The sequence below is a fragment of the Drosophila hydei genome, unplaced genomic scaffold, assembly GCF_003285905.1.
Source record: "Drosophila hydei strain 15085-1641.00,03,60 unplaced genomic scaffold, DhydRS2 tig00008124-arrow-arrow-pilon, whole genome shotgun sequence".
Taxonomy (NCBI): domain Eukaryota; kingdom Metazoa; phylum Arthropoda; class Insecta; order Diptera; family Drosophilidae; genus Drosophila; species Drosophila hydei.
The window spans coordinates 107,854-129,934 of record NW_022045834.1 but is presented as its reverse complement, the minus strand read 5'-3'; the positions used below and the strand labels follow the sequence as shown (position 1 = coordinate 129,934).

General features: G+C 33.6%; 5 long non-coding RNA genes across 6 annotated transcripts; all 5 read right to left on the bottom strand.

The window, feature by feature from the left end:
• Window positions 1-377: 377 nt before the first annotated feature.
• LOC111594295 lies at window positions 378-1,224 on the bottom strand. The gene is made up of 4 exons (XR_002751116.2): window positions 1,210-1,224; window positions 800-1,014; window positions 613-739; window positions 378-555 (listed from the first exon to the last, which is right to left on the bottom strand). It is a non-coding gene; the product is annotated as an uncharacterized LOC111594295 (long non-coding RNA).
• A 165-nt stretch (window positions 1,225-1,389) lies between these two features.
• Window positions 1,390-2,697, bottom strand: LOC111594291. 2 transcript variants are annotated; one of them, XR_003944338.1, is made up of 5 exons: window positions 2,623-2,697; window positions 2,417-2,554; window positions 2,018-2,366; window positions 1,885-1,950; window positions 1,390-1,832 (listed from the first exon to the last, which is right to left on the bottom strand). It is a non-coding gene; the product is annotated as an uncharacterized LOC111594291 (long non-coding RNA). The 2 variants fall into 2 exon arrangements; XR_002751111.2 differs by having other exon boundaries at window positions 1,885-2,366.
• Window positions 2,698-3,277: 580 nt separating this feature from the next.
• Window positions 3,278-3,979, bottom strand: LOC115483405. Its single transcript, XR_003944339.1, has 3 exons — window positions 3,889-3,979; window positions 3,678-3,819; window positions 3,278-3,624 (listed from the first exon to the last, which is right to left on the bottom strand). It is a non-coding gene; the product is annotated as an uncharacterized LOC115483405 (long non-coding RNA).
• A 459-nt stretch (window positions 3,980-4,438) lies between these two features.
• Window positions 4,439-5,067, bottom strand: LOC111594288. Its single transcript, XR_003944344.1, has 3 exons — window positions 4,970-5,067; window positions 4,779-4,914; window positions 4,439-4,722 (listed from the first exon to the last, which is right to left on the bottom strand). It is a non-coding gene; the product is annotated as an uncharacterized LOC111594288 (long non-coding RNA).
• A 1,013-nt stretch (window positions 5,068-6,080) lies between these two features.
• On the bottom strand, window positions 6,081-6,665 carry LOC111594299. The gene is made up of 3 exons (XR_002751118.2): window positions 6,570-6,665; window positions 6,393-6,512; window positions 6,081-6,338 (listed from the first exon to the last, which is right to left on the bottom strand). It is a non-coding gene; the product is annotated as an uncharacterized LOC111594299 (long non-coding RNA).
• Window positions 6,666-22,081: the final 15,416 nt, after the last annotated feature.

Sequence of the window (22,081 nt, the reverse complement as noted above, 5' to 3'; positions counted from 1 at the left end):
ATCTCAGCATCTATAAGATTAAGAGTTTTAAAATATTTTTGCAGGTCCGTCTATAACTCACAGTTGAAAAAATAATATATAACTTTTGCAGATGATTTCTGGATATCTTCCTGAGTTTTAGAGCTGCTTTGCAGTTTATCACTGCTGAATGCTTCACATGATCCGTCTATCAGGAAGGAAACCCGTGAGCTGAGCTGATATAAAAAGAATATCCCTCTGCATGTCCCTATGAACACCGTGATATCAAGAGCCAAGACGACAGATGTCGGCCTTTCATTAGTTTCCAATCATTCCACATAGTCTCTAGTGCCCCATTTACTACGTGGCTGCAAGCAGCGGCTACAACTTCCTCCCAAAGTTAAAACTTCCAAACAAAGTACGCATGGATTTTGCTATTTATTTACACAAGCATTGATGCAGTACCTAAATTTCGTTCTGAAGATGATTCATTTTAACAGCATGGGTTGCAGCCTCCACAACAAGGTCCACAATGGCCACAGCAAGGTCAGCCAGTTCCGCAAAAACCACCCCAAGACGTGCAACACATTTTGATTTCTACAGACACTGGAGACACTGAATTTCCGACTTCAAGCCTCTGTCTTAGTCACTTACCTCTAGAAAATCTTCATAGAACCAGGTACTAAGTGGTTGGCAAATTGTGACTGCTGTGTGGCTATCATTCGACTGCGAACTTTCGTAAGCCTTTGCCGTCGTAGTTTCTATTAGCAGTCAAATCCACCTGTAAATCAAATCAATTATAGATCTTACGAATACCTCTGCTTACTATTGTTTCACCTACATTTCCTAAAACTTCACAATCCAGGTACAAACAAATAAGCTGAGTTGTTTTCTGAACGAGTCCTTTATAATCTGTGTGGAATTTTGGAATTGCTGGTTGGGGGTTCGATATTTAGAGTCTACTTTGTTTGTTGGTTTTCGAAAGATTTTGCTTTTATGTAGACCTTAAAAATGAATAGGGCTTACTAAATTGAGACTGCTCGGCTCGCAAATACCCTGTAAAATTGTAATTTCTAATTCACGCAAACTAAATTGGTCTTTATAAAATTGAATTAGACTTCAATTGAAATTAAATATAAAAAAATATAAAAAAAAATTGAATTAAAATTAAAAACATTAAATTAAACTAAATTAAATCAAGCTAAAATTTAAAATATTAAATTAAAATTAAAATAAATTAATGATAATTACAATTCAAATATTCATCAATCAATCTCAATCTCCATATGTCAAGCTCTTGATTCATATATTAAAATAAAATATAAATTAAATGATACCTAAATTCAAAATAAGTTTATATTATAATTCAAATTAAATTGAATTATATATTATTAAAATATAAATTTAAACTAAAATTCAAATTAAATTCAATCATGCTTTAATGAAAACACAATTTATTATGACATTCTTTTTTTCTCCAAAATTGGAAATACGGAATTTAAAAGGCTTATCGATACCATTATCTCTAATCTTTTGCGTTGTATGTAGGTCCTAGATTTCCTTCTGAAGATAGTTGCAGTTTAACAGCAGGATCCCCCACAGCCGCCGGGAAAGCAGCACGCCGCAGCGGAGCAACCGCTACCGCCGCAGCAGCCATTGCAGCCGCAGCAGCCATTGCAACATCCATTGCAGGGCGAGGTGCAGGAATAGTTACACGAATAGCAAGGAAAGCCCATGCTGATTGCAATGTTAACTTTGGAGTACTCTTAGCTGAACTACTTCACGGAAAGAGGCAGTTGGCAGGAGTGCAGAGGGCTAATCGACCGACTTATAACATTTAGTAAACTATTTTGTTATGGTATCCGAATCAGTCGCTGAAAAGGAAGTATTTTAAGATATTTCATTATATATGTTTTCTTTACTTACATTTCTTAAAAAATTAGAGATGTTTATTGGACAAGCCTTAACACGGGAATGTACTTGGCTGGGTAGCTAAGGGAAGATTGTACAACTTCAAATTTCAAAGGTTACTTTGATGTCCTTAGAAAATGATATGTACAAAGTCCTTCTCAACTCAGTTCGATTCTAAAAATCATCTACAGGAAAAATCTTGATTTCCTTCAAGTATAAACTACATTTTAGACTTATCACCATTTACTCATACACAACTGGCATAATACGAAAAATTTACAAATTTGTTGTCAATTTCATATACAAAGATCGGTTGAACTACTACCTAGTATCTTGCCCTGCATCCGGCTCTGAGCCATGAACCACAGCTACCACAAGGACGATATCGACCACCACAAGAGAATAACAGGGTCCGCAGCAGGAGCTGCAAGGTCAATAATAAGCACCGCTAGCCGCGCAGCAATTGTAACAAGGTCCACAGCACATCTTGATGAGGTCTATATAGAGAACGTTAAAGTATAGTTTCAGAGGGCATAGGACATATCACCTTTTAGTAGAACTTCTTTACAGATATAGGCAAAAGGACACCGAGCAAAGAGCGCAGATTGGATTACAGAAAATCATTTATTTTTTATCCCAAACTTCATGCAGTCTTATATATTTAATTAACAAGATAACGTCCAACCTGTCATTCAAATAGAAAGTTACACTTACATATATTATTGGTCTAATTCGAATATCCGATAAACTTACATTTTCCAAAAAATTTACAAATATTCGCACAAATAAAATCGAAAGCTGTTGACTGGACAAGCCTTATGATCTGAATGAAGATTATGTGACTTGCGCCGATAACTAGGCTAAAGGCGTTGACGTTTAATTGTCAGAGATTACTTTGATTCAGATTACTGCGGATTGTGTTACCTGGCGCTAATCGCCTAACGTTTAGACACTATTTTATTGTGTGGTACAAATATAAAATTCATATATTTATAGATGCTTATATGTATATTTATTTGTTCATCTATTCATCTATTCATATATTTAGATATTCATCTGTTGAACCATTCATTTATTATCTATTCATCTATTAATTAATTCATTTATTCATTTATTCATTTATTCTATTCATCTATTAGATATTCATCTGTTCAACCATTCATTTATTATTTATCTACTCATTTATTCATCTATTCACTACTCATCCATCCATATATACATCTTATTTATTAATTCATCTTTATTTTATATATATTCCTAAATTCACAAATGTATATATTCATAATTTAGCAATTGATATATATATTTTATACTAGAAATAGGTTCGAAACCCGTTTGATTAACTATATTTATTTAGTTTAACAATCCCACAAACACCATTGTATATTAAGCAATTAGACGATCCAAATTTTAATTATTCAAATTTTTAAGACTGTTTATTTACAGATATATGATTAGTGTGATTACAGAAATTTACAAATGGAATGCTACTGTTTTGTCCTAAATGGAACATTGTATCTTGTTTTTGAGTACCCTGGTTTTGTTCTGAATATGGTTATGGTTTAACAGCATGGACCGCAGCCACCACAGCATCCGCCACAGGGCCCACAGCAACCACCACACGGACCACAGCAGGAAAAGCTCGGAGCACAGTAAATACCACAAGACCCATAGCAGCCACCACAAGGTCCACAGCAGCCACCACATGGTCCGCAGCAGCCACCACAGGGTCCACAGCACATTTTGTTTTGTGATCTATGTGTTATTAGATCTTTTAATGCAAACTGAAGACCCCAGATTTCACTTACTTCTAGTTAACTCTTCCCAAAAATAAGTCACTTTTACGACCGCTGATTGGCTTTCCAGAAAACCGTATAGACGGATATCGCGCCTCCAGAAAACTAATCAGTCGACGCCTTATTTTTCTTTTTTTACATGAAAGAATTCAACCTGAGAATTTGGTAAAAAAAAAAAGAAAATAGATAAGATTGAATGAGGTTTTAAGCATTCGAAACTTACGTCCCTTAAAAATTTACAAATATTTACACAAAAAATAAATAATTTTGAGTTGTTTGACGGACAAGTCTCAAAAACTGAATGAGGCTTATTCGTGTCGCTTGTGATAACCAGACAAAAATGGGTGAAGTTTCAATGGCAGAGACTACTTTGATGTAGTTGAAGTTTGCATAAATAACTTATGACCAAACACACAAGAGTGATACTATTTTCGATAACTAAATTTCAGCTTCTATTTGAGTTATTGATAACGTTCGCTCGTTAAAACCTTTAATTAGCAAGATCTGCCGTTTGATTAAGGCACGTATAAAAAATACCTCTGAATCGGAAAAAGACAAGTTTGCTCCTATGTAGTCGACAGCAACGATCACATCTAATATCAATCTGAGCTGCGCAGGCTTCTGAAATATTCTCAAGCAGAGTCCGACTGATGGCTATCTATTTACCCCCGATTGATGCTACTTGGCGAGATGCAAGACTGCTGAACTAAGATCTTCGATCAATCTTATACCCCAAACCACAAGCCCCTACCCATCAAAGATACGTCTGATCATTTGTATTCGACCTGTTTTATTTTATATTTACGAATACCGAAATTTACAATGGGTTTGTTGAAACATTTTCCTAATTACTTCTGAACTGGTCGCTTTCGCACTGAGGTTAGTTCTGGTTTTTGTCAACAGCAGGGTCCACAGCCACCACAGCAACCGCCACAGCAGGAGTAACACGGACCGCAGCAGGAGTAGCAGGGTCCGCAGCAGGAGTAGCAAGGTCCGCAGCAACCGCCGCAGGGTCCACAGCAACCACCGCAAGGTCCGCAACACATCTTGATAGAGACTGCAGGGCAGATCGTTCAGATAGATAGTAACAAGTCTCGGACTAGTGCAACTTACTTTTACTATAACTTCACAGAAATAGATACTAGGGGATATTAAGTCACGACAACTAATTGGCTTTCCAAGAAACTATTTAGTTCAGATCTGAAGCTTTCGCAGTTGTATATTTGTAAATTAAACGAAAAGCTCCAACCTGCGAATTACATTAGAAATTATTATTCAATAGAAAGTTTTTTGTTAAAACTTACAGTTCCCAAAACTTTTACAAATATTCACACATATATAAAAAATTTGTTTACTTAACGAGGCCCTAAAACGAATTGAGGCTTATTCGTCTGGGCTCTGCTAACCAGGGGAAAATCGTTGACGTTTATTTTACAGAGCCTACTTTTGGTCTGAAGGGTATTTTTAATTTCTGTTTTTATTTGCAATCTGTCTTATACTAGACAATAAACAAATTTGTTAACAATAATGTTACTTAACCAGATGGCTTGGTCTCCACTTAGATCAATCCATATATTTACTTACTTTACATATTTATCTATTTCTGTGGGGCAGGCTAGGACATGAAACCTTTTGAGTCGCCTGTGGTTGCTTGAGTCATCCAGTAGTCTTAGTGCTAGAGCCTTATAGTGGTTATGTAGTTTATTCATGTCTGTTTGCATATAGTTGTATTTATTCTTTAACAAGGGGCAGTTTAACATCTTTGTCGATATTATAATTAGTCACATTTCAGGGTGCACATGTCTTGTTCTGGTATCACTGCATAATTTCGATATTTGAATTGAAAATTATTTTGTATTCTAGGTCAGCTTTATTAATCGGCTTTACTCGGCTTCTAATTTGTATGGAATTCTTATTTTTAACTGCTTGATAATGGAAAAATTATCAATCCTTTGATCTGTAGACGAAATCTTTGCTATAAACGCAAACCATTTCGAGTTGTTCAAGCTGAATATTTGAACTTTTTGTATGTTCTTTGGAAATGCTGAAAATTATTGTATTCGCTTAGTGGAGACTCGGCAAGCCGTGTTTAAATAAATCTAGAACCCGAAAATTTGGCAAGGGGAATGATTACTCATCTGTACAATTGCATATAGATTGAGGTCCCTTGGATAAGGATTTTAATATTTTTCGAACTCCGCCCGAGAATTTCTATGAACGTAAAGCACCTATACCCATATATATTATTTGACGATCGTTTATTCTTCCCTTCCTTGGGAAGTGGCAAATCCAACTGATTAAGCTTAGCAGACCTAGACCGCACATTGCTCTAGTGAATCACAATTACGAATTATTCGCAGTTCACGATTTCTCATTCTATTTTAAAACGCTTCCCAGCAAATAAAAATACACATATTTTAGACTCATCCATATCTATTTATACCGTGCACAACGAAAATTTACTAAGGGTTTTGTTGCAACTTTCACGCCATTGTTTGTCGTTTGATTCTTGTCAACAGCAGGGTCCACAGCCACCACAGCAACCACCACAGCAAGAGTAATATGGACCGCAGCAGGAGTAGCAGGGTCCGCAGCAGGAGTAGCAAGGTCCGCAGCAACCGCCGCAGGGTCCACAGCAACCACCGCAAGGTCCGCAACACATTTTGATAGGGACTGCAAGGCAGATATATGAATTATCCATCGAGTCTTCGATAAGACTATACTTACTATTAGTTAAGCTTTACAGAGATATTAGTGTTAACTAGGATAACACTGCTAAATTGACCGTCAAGTAGTTTGAATTTTCACTTTCGTCGTATAACTTTCAATTACAAGAAAGGCCACAACCTGTAATTTAATGAAAAATTTTTAGCTATTCAACATATTTGAAAAATAAAAACTCACAATCCCCAAAAATTTACAAATATTCACACAAATAAAGTCGGAAGCTTTTAACTGGACGAGCCTTTAGAATGAACTGAGGATTATTTGTCTGAACGCTGTTAACCAGGCCAAAATCGTTCAGATTTGACTGTCAGAGGCTACTTTGATTGTCTTTTTTATAAATTCGTATCGGGCCTTTTACCCTTGGTTTTAATTTAAATTGAATAAATGTGAACATAAGTTACAAAGTGAGATCTTTTAGTAGCTTTAAGCGAAACTCTTTGAAAATAAAAGTCTTTTCACTTCAAACTTTGACTAACAGTTGTAACATAAGCCCAGGAAAGCCAGACGGAAATGCCCTTTAGATGAGGCCAAAGTGCGAGGAAATTGTGAGGCAGGCACTTAAAAAACAAACTCAAAGGCAAAGAGCATCTTTCAGTTTCCAGTTTCTAGTTCAAATATCAACGGAAAATGGCAATGAAAAGTGCCCAAGTGCTTAAGCTCATCTATCAATATATTTGCCAGATATGAAGCGTCAACAATATTAAGTCACAACGACAATAAAATACCCTCGACCTTAATCTGTTATCTATTGAGTGGAGTAAAGTATAAGTATAAGTAAAAGTAAAAGTAAAAGTAAAAGTTAAAGTATAAGTATAAGTATAAGTATAAGTATAAGTATAAGTATAAGTATAAGTATAAGTATAAGTATAAGTATAAGTATAAGTATAAGTATAAGTATAAGTATAAGTATAAGTATAAGTATAAGTATAAGTATAAGTATAAGTATAAGTATAAGTATAAGTATAAGTATAAGTATAAGTATAAGTATAAGTATAAGTATAAGTATAAGTATAAGTATAAGTATAAGTATAAGTATAAGTATAAGTATAAGTATAAGTATAAGTATAAGTATAAGTATAAGTATAAGTATAATTAAGTATAAGTATAAGTATAAGTATAAGTATAAGTATAAGTATAAGTAAGTATAAGTATAAGTATAAGTATAAGTATAAGTATAAGTATAAGTATAAGTATAAGTATAAGTATAAGTATAAGTATAAGTATAAGTATAAGTATAAGTATAAGTATAAGTATAAGTATAAGTATAAGTATAAGTATAAGTATAAGTATAAGTATAAGTATAAGTATAAGTATAAGTATAAGTATAAGTATAAGTATAAGTATAAGTAAGTATAAGTATAAGTATAAGTATAAGTATAAGTATAAGTATAAGTATAAGTATAAGTATAAGTATAAGTATAAGTATAAGTATAAGTATAAGTATAAGTATAAGTATAAGTATAAGTATAAGTATAAGTATAAGTATAAGTATAAGTATAAGTATAAGTATAAGTATAAGTATAAGTATAAGTATAAGTATAAGTATAAGTATAAGTATAAGTATAAGTATAAGTATAAGTATAAGTATAAGTATAAGTATAAGTATAAGTATAAGTATAAGTATAAGTATAAGTATAAGTATAAGTATAAGTATAAGTATAAGTATAAGTATTCGTCTCACGTCTCCGTCTCCGTCTCCGTCTCCGTCTCCGTCTCCGTCTCCGTCTCCCGTCCTCCGTCGCCGTCTCCGTCCTCCGTCTCCGTCTCCAGTCTCCGTCTCCGTCTCCGTCTCCGTCCCGTCTCCGTCTCCGTCTCCGTCTCCGTCCTCCGTCTCCGTCTCCGTCTCCGTCTCCGTCTCCGTCTCCGTCTCAGTATAAGTATAAGTATAAGTATAAGTATAAGTATAAGTATAAGTATAAGTATAAGTATAAGTATAAGTATAAGTATAAGTATAAGTATAAGTATAAGTATAAGTATAAGTATAAGTATAAGTATAAGTATAAGTATAAGTATAAGTATAAGTATAAGTATAAGTATAAGTATAAGTATAAGTATAAGATAAGTATAAGTATAAGTATAAGTATAAGTATAAGTATAAGTATAAGTATAAGTATAAGTATAAGTATAAGTATAAGTATAAGTATAAGTATAAGTATAAGTATAAGTATAAGTATAAGTATAAGTATAAGTATAAGTATAAGTATAAGTATAAGTATAAGTATAAGTATAAGTATAAGTATAAGTATAAGTATAAGTATAAGTATAAGTATAAGTATAAGTATAAGTATAAGTATAAGTATAAGTATAAGTATAAGTATAAGTATAAGTATAAGTATAAGTATAAGTATAAGTATAAGTATAAGTATAAGTATAAGTATAAGTATAAGTATAAGTATAAGTATAAGTATAAGTATAAGTATAAGTATAAGTATAAGTATAAGTATAAGTATAAGTATAAGTATAAGTATAAGTATAAGTAAGTATAAGTATAAGTATAAGTATAAGTATAAGTATAAGTATAAGTATAAGTATAAGTATAAGTATAAGTATAAGTATAAGTATAAGTATAAGTATAAGTATAAGTATAAGTATAAGTATAAGTATAAGTATAAGTATAAGTATAAGTATAAGTATAAGTATAAGTATAAGTATAAGTATAAGTATAAGTATAAGTATAAGTATAAGTATAGCATAGCTGCTAATGTGAAGTTGTATTAGCAATAAACTAAAGCTTCAATGAAAGCATTCATTTACATTGGTTTAAATTATGTTGATTGCAATTGTAGGTAGCTTTAGATAATATTCATAAAATGCGATGCATGATAAGCATATATAATGTTAATCAGAAGAGGAAGGGGCAGAAGTAGAAACAGATGAGAATTGTTAAACAGCAGCTGACCAGGATGATGTACAGAGCTGAATATGTCCTAGGAAGATTTACGACTCGAATGCAGGAATCAGGAAAGGCTAGCCAACAAGTAAGGATGTTCATGTATATATATGTATGTATATATATAAATATGTTTATATATATGTATAAATTCATGTACGTGTGTAACAATGCGGAATTCGGAACGGGCAAGTGGAAGTGAAAATGGCACACACAAACACAGACACATAATGTCCTTCAACTAGCTTTACGTCACTTGGCCGCCTGCCAAGCCTCGTGACGAGGACAACCCTGACACTTGAGTGGAGACAGACAACCACTTGACTGTGAACCCCGCGTGGTGCCCGCGGCTCTTGCAACAATGCGTGGCGCCACCATAGACGACACATACAATACGGACAGTGCCACACATATACGTATGTATAACAATTGTGTGTGTATAGATATATTTGTAGCGCACTGTGCTGACATTAATGTGCGTAACTTGGACAATTACGACAAAGAAAGCAAGTATAAAAAAATATAGCCACTATGACGACTTGTGGAAGCTTAAATACCCTAATAGTACACTAAATTGATCAACATTTGGATCCATAATTGCGAAGCATTGGCAAAATAATAAGGGTTTGATACAAACCAAACCAAGTTTTAACTTTTTATTTGTGTTGATATTTATATATAATTATAATTTAACTCTTATTTACTATAATTTAATTAATTAACAAATGTACAAAAACATAAAAATTTCAAAAAAAAAAAAATAAATAAATATTTTATATTTCATTTTTTATGCGATTGTCTTAAAAAAGTAAAGCAAAATCAAAATTTCACTGGGTTGATTAATTTTTTTCAAATATTTATCTTTTCATTTTTATAATTTTATTAATTTATTAATTAATGATTTGGCGAAGCGAACTTAGCTTTAATGTATTGTCAACAAACCAACACAAAATGAAGCCATGAAGAATTTTCTCCTTTGTTAGAGTATGTCCGATGAACAATCCAATTATTTGTCGAAAAAAAGTTATTGCATTGCAAATATTATAAAAGCAATATGTAAGAGTATTGAAAGGTTCGACATGTCTGTAATTATTGGAGACTTAAGTAGTCCATTACAATAGGTAAATCTGTTTGTATTGCATTCGTGGCAACAAAAGCGTAAATGCTGCTCAAAATGCGAATGTAACTGAATACCAATGCAATGCAGTGGAATGCAATCAGAAGTAATTAAAGGTGATGAAGCAAAGGTGTTTTGATATTTAATTGAAAACTTCAATTGCAATTGGCATGACCTAAGTAAACGGTTTATTGTTGGATAAGGAGAAGCCGGATTAAGAGACGATAATAATTTGTTAAATGAAAAATCATATTGAATAAGACTTAATAACTGTTATTGATATAAATTGATTTTGATAGCTATACATTTAATAATTCTTTCTCTCTCTCTAACTACCTTTCTTTTTACCTACCCAATTATAAGTCCCGACTCACTTTAATGCCTCGACAACTTAATTTTGTGCGCTTTCAACTCTTTCAAATGATTTTTTAATTTTCGGCTGCTTACATAAAAAAGCGCCTTTTTTACCCATTTACACATTCATTTTTCATTTTCTTTTACCTTTTTTCCTGCACTTATCTGCCTAAGGGTATGCAACAGCTTGTGTTAATCACAGCTGCCCTAAGTGCTTAATGAGCCTAAGAATGCTGCAAAAAAACAACAAACGAAAAAGATTAGCCAGAAGATACCCTACTAGGCACTTTGGCATTGTTTATAAATTAAAAACATATTAAATTCTAATTATAATTATTTGCATTTTCATTAATATTAGTATATTTATTGGCTTTTCTCACTTCAAAGTATTCATTTAAAATAAATAGTCTTATACAAACATACTAAATTTATATAATTATATTTATATATATTTCATACATATAAATCAATGCATTAGCCAACTTTTAATATATATATATATTTATTTATATTTATATTTATATATGATATTTTTTTTATATTTATATTCAGGCGTATTCAACTATTCATACTTTTATGTAATAATTAATACATATTAGATTCATATAAATCTATTGTTATTCATGCGTTTTCTTATGATTCTTATATACTTAAAGTTGCAAGTAAAAATATGAATACAAATCATATATATATATTCATGTCGGTTTATTTTTTACTGCACTTTTAGATGTTTATTTTACTGTACTTCAAGCGAATACGAATATATTGAAGCTTCGTTAACAATTGCTGGTTCAGTTTATGGTTCAACTTTTTACATAGCTATTCATGGAGTTCAAGTAAGAATTAGATGTATATAAATATATATGTGCTCAGAACATATATATAACAACTCATAGTTACTCATATATCTATTCATATTTGAATCACATATATGTTTATTCATATTCAATCAAATGATTCACATCAACTCACAAATACTTGCTCATTTACTCATTTGCTTATCATTTACTCATTTAAAGGATATTCAAAAGAATTTCCTTACGTTCTCACTTTAAAAAATTCAGTTTGTAATTATGTAAAAGCTGAGAAAATTACGCGAGTTGAAAGTGTGAAAATGACGCCGATAACTTGGCCAGCATAAGTGAAAAATGTGTTAAGTGCATTAAAATTAATTTCCATTTCGCAACTGATGCTGCGCCATATGTCGATGTGTATATTTATATATATATATATATATATATATATATATATATATATATATATTGATAAATGTATATATATATATTAAAAGTGATGCGTGTTCCTCAACATTTACAGCAGTGAAAATAGCAATTGGCATTAAGATTGTTGCATTAATGCGTCAAGATTTACAAGCGAAATGTACGAAGCGACAGTCGTAATACTACGATGGGCATTTGAGGCATGGCTCATTATAACTAAATATAAAGCCAAGCAGCTTTCAAGTTGGCTATTCTTAATAGAAGTCATAAACATAGCTGGAATAAATCGCAAATTAGAAGAAATTGACAGGCGAGCTTAAAGATATATATAAATATAATAATTAGATATATATATATATTCATATATAAAGCTTAATTCATATAAGATATATATATCCAAGTATATTTATCCAAGAGTAGAAAGTGACTTCTTAGACGTAGCCGAGTTCACCTAACCCAGTCAGCTCAATTGCTGTGTGGGCAGAGAGTTCTCTCAATAAATTCAAGTGGCGTAAACCACAAAAAAACATCTGGAATGAGGCAAACAAAGTAAACACAGGGCTTAATGAGAATCATGAGGAGTAAAAGTTAAAGAATTAATGATAAACAGTTTAATAAATTAAGCGGTTATCAAGAGGCTTAAGTTAAGTTATTGCGGAATTTATAATTATTATTTTCTGAATACTTTGTAAATGATTGTAAAAAGGGTCGAGTGGTCTCATGAAAACAGATATAACTTGTAGATGAAAGCTAAGGTATTAATTAAATAAAAAAAGATTACATTACTAATAAATATTCCATATGTCTTAAAAATCGATAAGTATCACTATCATTTTAGAACTACTTTTGTCTGTCAAAGTTTTCCTAATGGACGTAACTGGGAAAATAAATTAAATGAATCTTATTATCATACGGGAAAAAAATCGATAAATATCGAATGCAGTTCGAAATTATTGAAAGTGTTGGCAATAAAGGTTGACTAATTGATGTAAAAATAATCAAAATGAATATATTTCTTTACCAGAAAATAATTGAAACTTCCAGATTAGTTTGAAAACTAGTTCAAATTTGTTCATTGCGATAAACTTATGCTACTTCTGATAAAATTAATAAAAATCTAAAATATATTTATAGCTGCTTAAATATGCTTCAAAATAAATGTATATTTTAGCTCCGAAACTATCAATTTTTTATTTTATTATTACCTATTCATACAGTAATATTCCTTGACCTAAGAATTTATCATTCCTCATTTATACAGGGAATATTCCAGTCGCTTATCTCCCAGGCGAGCTCTCCACACACTTGTTTAAATTGTAGTTTCAATTGCTGTGGAATTGAAATGAAAAAATATGCTTTAGTCCTCATCAAGTGGCAACTTCAAATTGTGAAGTGTTATTGAATATGTGAGATTCGAAATAAAAACCAAAAAATTTAAATTAATTTTACACTACTAAAAACTTAATGAAATTACAAAAAAATTTTAATTTGCTTCATTGCCTAAATTTTTAGTTGAAATGAAACGAAATATAAAGAAACAAGTTGAATAACTCGATAAAGGGCTAAAGAAAATATTAATAAACCTGCAAAGCCATGAAAATCAGCTCAGAAAGCACTCAGCGAATAAATAAAAATAAAAATAAATATAAATCTCACAGAAGCTTAAAATTTATTCATCAATCAACAAAAAAAGATATATACCTGCAGGCAAATATTATTTAACTGTGGGCTGACGAGTTGCGCGAAAAAAAGTATTTTTTCGGTTTCAAAAAATACTGCACTATGAGCAATAAATCCGATTTGTAAATAAAATATACGCGTTACACGTGAACACAAATACAAATGCAATTAAAGCAGTCTCTGTGTACTCTTCAGTGCTCTGTCGCCTTCCTGTCTCTCCCTTTAACCTATTTGTCTCTCTCTCTCTGCCTCTCTATCCATCCCTCTCTCTGTCTCTCTCACGATTTCGCTCTGTTGAACCGGGAGTATTTTTTGGGTTATTTTGTATTGCCTACTTTCGGGTTGGCGACTTAATTATACACATTTTCCACTTAATTTTTTTTCTCGCTCAGCATTGTTATACCCTGCATGCAGAGTAGCTATTTAAAACAGGGTATATACGTTTATGGCAATGTAAGTTGTTTATCTGACTTAACTGACTGAATATATTTGTTTTTTATTTCATAAAATACACAAAAATCTTCTGTATGGTAAATTGATAAATATCGTTAATAAATTCATGACTTTATCAATATACAATATATAAATTTTATGTATGTTTAAGAATGTTGCATAGGTATAATTTAAGAGTATCGATTACACCATTACAATCGAAATCCATTAATTTTACGTTCAACATACAGTTTTGATAGGATTTGACACAAATCGATAAATGTCGATAACAATTATAATTTTTTAAAACATATCTTATAGGTAAAAATCGAGACGGAATATTATGCTTATTGAAAATAGAAAATGAAAGTGTTGTATATATCAACAACATCTAAATAACCAATATCGCTAAGAAATCGATTACAAATTTTGTGATTTTTTAGCTTAAGAGTTTGTTAGTTATGAAGACAGCACTGTTTAGTGCTATGCAGCGATAAGTATACGATGCTTAAATGCTAATGACTACTTAATAAATGATAATCGATAAATATCGAATAGTTATTTTTTCATATTTAAGTGTTTTTATGATAAATTGTTTGCCTACGAGATATCAGCTAGTCGTTCTCTTCTTGTTGTTTGGCGGCACGTGCTTGAATTTGGCGCGAATTGTTGTTGTTTTTTTTTTGTTTTTACCCATTTTGTAATTATAGACGTCACTCAGGCATTTAACTCGTTTGTTGTTGTAGTCGTCCAACAGCAACAAATTGTTGCCGGCCTTTCAATTTGTGTGGATCACACGTAGAAAACCCCGCAACAACACTTATTGCCAGCTGTCGGTGTGTGTGTGTGTGTGTTTGTTGTTTTTGCTTTCGCTTTTGTTGTTGTTTTGTTGCTGGACATGCGAAATAATTGCTTCATACATAATTATCGCTGGACGCGACCGACGCGCAGCTCATTACAATTGTTGTTGCTGCTGCTCTTGTTGTTGTTTATTTTGAGTGCTTATTGTTGTTCATGGTCGTCAGGCCTTGCGCTGCGTCTGGCATTTAGAGAGAGCCAGAGCCCAAAACATAGAGGATTATGTGCATAGATATTTGGTATTAAAAGCGTTTCTTGTGTTTTTAACTGCTGAATCCTTTAACAAAAATGATTTTAGCTAAGTCTAGTTAGTTTTCAGCTTATTTATGGAAGGACTTATACTTTTCATCATTGGCATACACAGCTCAATTTGCGATTTAACTTATGCTGTGAATTCTTAAGTTTTTCTTGTTAAGCTTTAGCAAATTTCGTATGTAGGATCAGGTAAAAGTGCTCAAGTCGGAATGATTGACTAGAGATATTCTGAACTGTGTGTGATGTTCTCTACATTTTGGATCAGTTATTGAAGAGAAATATTAAATTTCTACTGCGTATGGTATGCACTAAAGCTTTAGTATTATGTATGAAATATTCTGTCTGTCCCATAATATAATTGATATAAAACAATATTAATGAAAGTAGGCTCTTTCATTAAGTTTACTTACAAATTAATAATCAAATATAACTTTGTTATGTTGAAATATAAATATATATATTTACTATATATATATATATATATATATATATATATATATATAAATATATATATTTATTTATTTATGAAATATAATTAATATTTTAATGAATATGTTAACTTCATAATATTTAATTTGCGTATATTTTATAATTATATTTGCGACTTTAATTAAGCAATCAATTTATAAAGAGAAAAAATACTTTAGCTCACTTAAAGCTTGTTTCTGCTCTTTATACCCTGACCTCATTGAAAATGGAAATTTGGAGTAACCTGGCTTTGTGAAAACGTATGTAACAGGCGAAAGAAGGCATGGTAGACCCCATAGAGTATATATATTCTTAATCTTCGCCCATCTGCCTGTCCATCCATAGGAAAGCATAAAAGCTAGCGACTTGAAATTTTTAAGTTTATATATCTATACGCCTCATGCCGCATAGACTTAGCTTCTTTTCGATAACTCATTCCATTTGCTTATCAATAAAAAAGACTGCGTTTTTAAGCCTAGTTAGAATACCTCAAAAGCTGGACAATTGCTATTTACTTAAGAGGCTTCTGTAATGAGTACACAGATTTTGTATATTATGGATTTTGGATACCTCCACCCGCCTTTAAGTACTAGAGACAAAAAAGACAAAGCCTAGATAATTTCAGTACCAAGGTGCATTAACAAAAAAACTTATTCAAAGTTCGTCGCATGGTTCAGTGTGTCTACTAGTCGAGCAGTCTCGACTAGAGCACTCGCACTTGTTAAAACACATTTTACGTACAATTCCCATAACCAGATGCGCATTTCATGCCAATAACTGGATACGTTTAACCTCATACATATTTATATATATATACTATTTACTATACATATATACAAATATGCACACACGCACACACACATATATTTTTTCGTCTTTCAATGGCAGACAGAAACGCGTGCGGATTGCAGTTGGTGCGGCTGCTGCAGCCGGAAGCGAATCGTTTAAATGTGTAATGATGCTATGGGTCAGCTGCTGGCTTGTGTGTAGCTGGCGCTTGCTGTCAAGGTGATGGCAAGCACACGCTCACACACACACACACACACACTCACTCACATACGCAGACAGACAATAGTCAGACTAATTAAGCTATTTATTAGGTTTGGGGTTAAGTTCAGCGGCAGTTGGCTGCAGTTCCGTTTCGCTGTAGATAGTTCACTTTGGCTCTTAACTCGAAGGCGGAAATCGGTTTCGAATTTGTATTCGCTTACAAACTGCAGTTGACTTTATGGGCTACTGGCCAGAAAAGGTCATCATGTTGCAGCTGTCGAAAAGCTAGCCAAGAGTCAAAAATAACTCCTTCAGGCTCTCCCTTGCTCTCTCTCTCACTCTGAACTTTAACCTGACTGTTTGTCATCTGTCAGTTTTCTGTGGTTTTCCTGCTCTTTATCCTTTGCTCTGACCCGTTTTGCTTGCAGTTCATTAAAGTTAAATAAATCAAGTCAAGAGTAAAAATTACAAAAAAAAAAAGAAAAATTGCGATTGATTTTTGTTGTTTGTGGTTGGACTTTGCTGGCGCTATCGAGGTGTTGATTACCTGGGGCCATGCTTCGCTTCACGTTACGGATAATTCGAGTGGATAATTTTTTAATGATGCTGCAGCGATAAGTGCAGCCAGTAGAATTAGCTGCTGCTCAAATTAATTGATGCAATTGCCAGCGCAACAATGTTTCAATGTAGATTTAGGATTAAAAGGGTTTTTCGATTATTATTTAATTTTGAGCTGGTCTGCACTTCGTGTAGATAGGTCAGATTCAATAGATCATAAATTTGATTTTGAAAATCTCTTTTCCATGTGTGAAAATAATAGAAATAAAATATAATTATTTCGGCTTGCCAGTCTTTTGCCTTGATTCCGGCTATAAGATGGGCATGAAATTATTCTTGTATATTTTTATAGTTCATTGTAAAATTTTTATATATATGTGCAGAATTTTTGTTTATCATTTTTCAGTTATGCAATATTTTTTACAGTGAATTATCTCTAATTAGATTTTTTACTTTCAATCAAAAATATATTTTTTATATATTGTTAAAAGTTCAATTAAATTAGAAAAATAATTTTGATAGCAAATTAAATCTTGAATTATTTTTAAATATTTTCAAAATGCCTGATACAAAATCTCGCATTTTGCTATACATTAAAAAATGTACAATCCTAAATAAATATATTTTCAAAATACAATTTGCCTCGCACACGTTGAGCTCTTTATTAATTTTGCAAACATTTTTTCTAAAAATTGCTAACAATATCTAAATTTTTTTGTTGCTTCGCTTCTCTGAGCTGAGGCCTGAGGCCAGGGGCTGCTGTTGCAGGCAAATGCAAATGTAATTAGTTGCATGAACGAAAACCATAGAGCAATATTTATGGCAGACACTGTAGCAGCTAGCAGCGAGCACCGAGCACCGGCTGCAACTGCTGTAGATACTTTTCATTTTTTACGATTTCTGTGGGCGAAAGCTTTACCCCTTTTTTTTGCCCAGTTTTGTTTGCCCGCTTAGAATATTTATCTTGCTCTGTCATTTTTTTCTGTTGTTGCCTGTTGTTGCTTTGTTTATTTATTTTGTTAATTTTTTATGGTCTGGTCGGGTGTTGCGGCTTTTGGGCTCGGAATTGGGTTTGGGTTTTGGGGTTGTGGGATTTTTGGGTTTTCGGGTTTTATGGCAACGCTTGCCACAAAATAAAAGGCAAGAAGATTCGGCGAGAGTGCGAGATGCAGCAATAAAGTAGACTAGGTCGAAATAAAGATAAAACCGTGCAAACGTTTTAGACCAAAAAGGGATTCGAGCCCCACACAGTTTGTTGCAATGCGAAAATTTAACCATTTCTGCTGCCGGCTGCAGCTGCGCGAAAGCTTTAACAGCTAAGAACACAAAAAAAAATAAAAGCAACTTTTGCCAGTCATTGGCGCTGAAAATTGAGATTTATGAATGCACCTGCCGCACCCAACGTGAAGGCGGTAGCTTCAAGTCTAAAAGTAAGTTGTCTAGGATAGCTGTTCCTCTTTCTCTTACTCTGTTTTTTTTCTCTTTTGCTTTTTGCTTTTTGCTCAAGCGTTGAAACTTGGCATATTTCTCCATTACGAAGCGAAGCTTGCAAATTGATTTGATTTGATTCAATTTCGAATCGATAAGCCAGCTAGCTTGCCGCCCCTCTTCCATCTGTCTGTGTTAGGTTAAATCATATTTGTATTGAAATTGACGTAGTTTTTATCTGACCACCTGATTGCCTGTCACAAAGCGAATGCGATTGAGAGCTGGCTCAACCCTTTGAATTCTATTGAGAAATGTTTTGTAAGCTTAATACGATAGGGTAGTAGCAATATACACCAAGTGTGCTCATATGCACCTCATATACACCATGTGTCCTATGAAAAACGAACTAAAATATAATAAAATAATTTAAATTATTTTTTGCAAATATGTTGACATAACGTTAAAAGCTTTAAAAGAATGAAAAAGTTATTAAATAAATTATATTTGCTGTTAGCAAGGTTCCACTTCAAGGAAATCAAATTTACGTTCATTTTATATATATATATATAGTCTGAATTTCGCTGCAGACTTAGTTCGTTCTGAAACTTCGTTGGAATTGCATTTGCGATGCTATTGAAATTCATATTGCTGATCTTGTTGCTACGCTATGCGCCAACTGAGACCCTCAAGAAGGGAAATTGCTGTGCTAGGGGTCCCGTCGTTTTTATACCAAGGCCCAATACAGGCTGCTTACATTTTAAGGCGGTGAAAGGTGCCAATAGCACTTGTTCATATGAGGGCTGTGAGGGTTGCTGTGGTACACATTGTCAGCGCAAGTGCTGCGAATGCCGTTCTTGCAAGCATGCAATATTAGATAATTGGTTCGGCACTTACTGGTCTGATATCGAGAAAGTATTTCCCTTTAACTGATGTGAGCAAAAGTAAGAGAAAGTATTTCCCTTTAACTGATGTGAGCGAATGGGAGCTAAAGAGAGGACTGAGTGTGAGGTGCTATGCCAATTCTAGTGATCCCCAATTGACTCAGATGGCGTCAAAAAAAAAGATGTGAAAATTGATACTGTAACTAATAATAATAATGATATTTGTACGTATTATATATACTCAGCTGACGTCTAGTGTTATTTAATATATCGAAAACCAAGTCTACATTTTTTGATTTGTGGCCCAAGCTGAACAGGCAAGAGTGATACTATTTGCGATAATTATATTAGGTCAGTTGTTGAAGTTATGGTACGATATTTTGCTGATGAATTTGTCTTTAAAAATAAATATTTAAGTTATAAATAATTTTCTAGATCATAAGCCAACATTCAGCTGGAGCTTGGTACCAGTTGACTTATAGTTGTCGTAGCTAGCAGTAACAAAGTTAAGGCACAAAAGTTGGCAATAAAACACTGAAGCCACACTTAAATAGGATTAGTTTCGTATTCTATATATAATGGCAAATATATATAATGGCATACCTATAAAATAAAATCATAAGCTACAAAATATCTTAAACAATTTTTAGTTATATTGCGCTTTCTTGTTCTATAGCTCTTAATGGGTCACGCGGCACATTTGAAATTAAAATTGTTCAGATTTTCCAGCTGGCGAGCAAAATCGATAGACACAGCAATTAGATCTAGGTAAAGATTAGAATAATATATATACACTTTATATATGCATTATTTCTACATTGGAGCGGCATCAGATCGGGTTTTCACTTAGTCTGCGGCAGCTTCCGTTGCGAGCATTTCTGGCAGAGTGTCAATTAATTTGCCACACAGCAGCCACTCAACAACTAAACTAGCAAAATTAAGTTGGCATCGTTGTTGTTGTTGTTGTTGCTGGTATTAACAGTCGCAGGTGTCGATGTCAGCAGACAGCATTTGGAATGGGTACTCAGCTGGTGGCTGCAGCTTTCCGCGGCTTCCTCAAACAGTGGCCGTGGCGCCAGGCAGCGATTGCTATTTAGCTGATTGTGTGGTTTTTGGCTTTAAGCATTTGTGTGCACCAACCCCCCAGCCCCTTTCAGCTGCGACCCTTGAGCTGCCCTGGCTTCTGCTACCCCCAGCTTTTCGGCCATAAAGCGCATGCATTTAATTAATTGCGCCATTTTGTCTTACCCTTAAAGGAGGTCGAGTCAGAGCTTACACAGAGACAGAGAGAGATAGAGAAGGAGAGGTCGATGGGTGTTTGGGAAATGCGAAACGTTTGAGTTTAAATGCAAATTTCTTTAAGTAAATTGTAAGTGAAAATAATTTAAATTTTTCAATTATTTGCTCAGGTACACATACTAAATTGTTTTAATTACAAAAGACTTGCAAGAGAGAGAAAGATATATAGGAGCTGAAGCTGACTGCCTTTATTGCAGAAAAAGCATCCTGTACCATAAAATAGATATATATATATATATATGTATATATATATATATATATATATATATATATGCCTTTATATATGCCTTTGTCTTTGTCTTTGCCTTTGCCTTTGCCTTTGCCTTTGCCTTTGCCTTTGCCTTTGCCTTTGCCTTTGCCTTTGCCTTTGCCTTGCCTTTGCTTTGCCTTTGCCTTTGCCTTTGCCTTTGCCTTTGCCTTTGCCTTTGCCTTTGCCTTTGCCTTTGCCTTTGCCTTTGCCTTTGCCTTTGCCTTTGCCTTTGCCTTTGCCTTTGCCTTTGCCTTTGCCTTTGCCTTTGCCTTTGCCTTTGCCTTTGCCTTTGCCTTTGCCTTTGCCTTTGCCTTTGCCTTTGCCTTTGCCTTTGCCTTTGCCTTTGCCTTTGCCTTTGCCTTTGCCTTTGCCTTTGCCTTTGCCTTTGCCTTTGCCTTTGCCTTTGCCTTTGCCTTTGCCTTTGCCTTTGCCTTTGCCTTTGCCTTTGCCTTTGCCTTTGCCTTTGCCTTTGCCTTTGCCTTTGCCTTTGCCTTTGCCTTTGCCTTTGCCTTTGCCTTTGCCTTTGCCTTTGCCTTTGCCTTTGCCTTTGCCTTTGCCTTTGCCTTTGCCTTTGCCTTTGCCTTTGCCTTTGCCTTTGCCTTTGCCTTTGCCTTTGCCTTTGCCTTTGCCTTTGCCTTGCCTTTGCCTTTGCCTTTGCCTTTGCCTTTGCCTTTGCCTTTGCCTTTGCCTTTGCCTTTGCCTTTGCCTTTGCCTTTGCCATAGTTTTAATATCTATTTCTTCAAATAGCATATGAAATATATGTCTTTTAGTAACTTTTGTGAACAACAAACAGCAGTTAAAAAGATCAACAACAATTACTTAAAGACAAAGTGTTCGAATTGAAATATGGCTGGGCAATATGTATGCGTTGCAGTTAGTCAGCTTTGGGTTTTTATCGATGGCCGTTGCAGGACAACGGCCATTACCAGGTTGTCCACATGTTTGGCCGCCAGACAGTGCCGGAGCTCAGTACGGAGAACAAACGGGGGCGGCATGGCCAACGTGGTC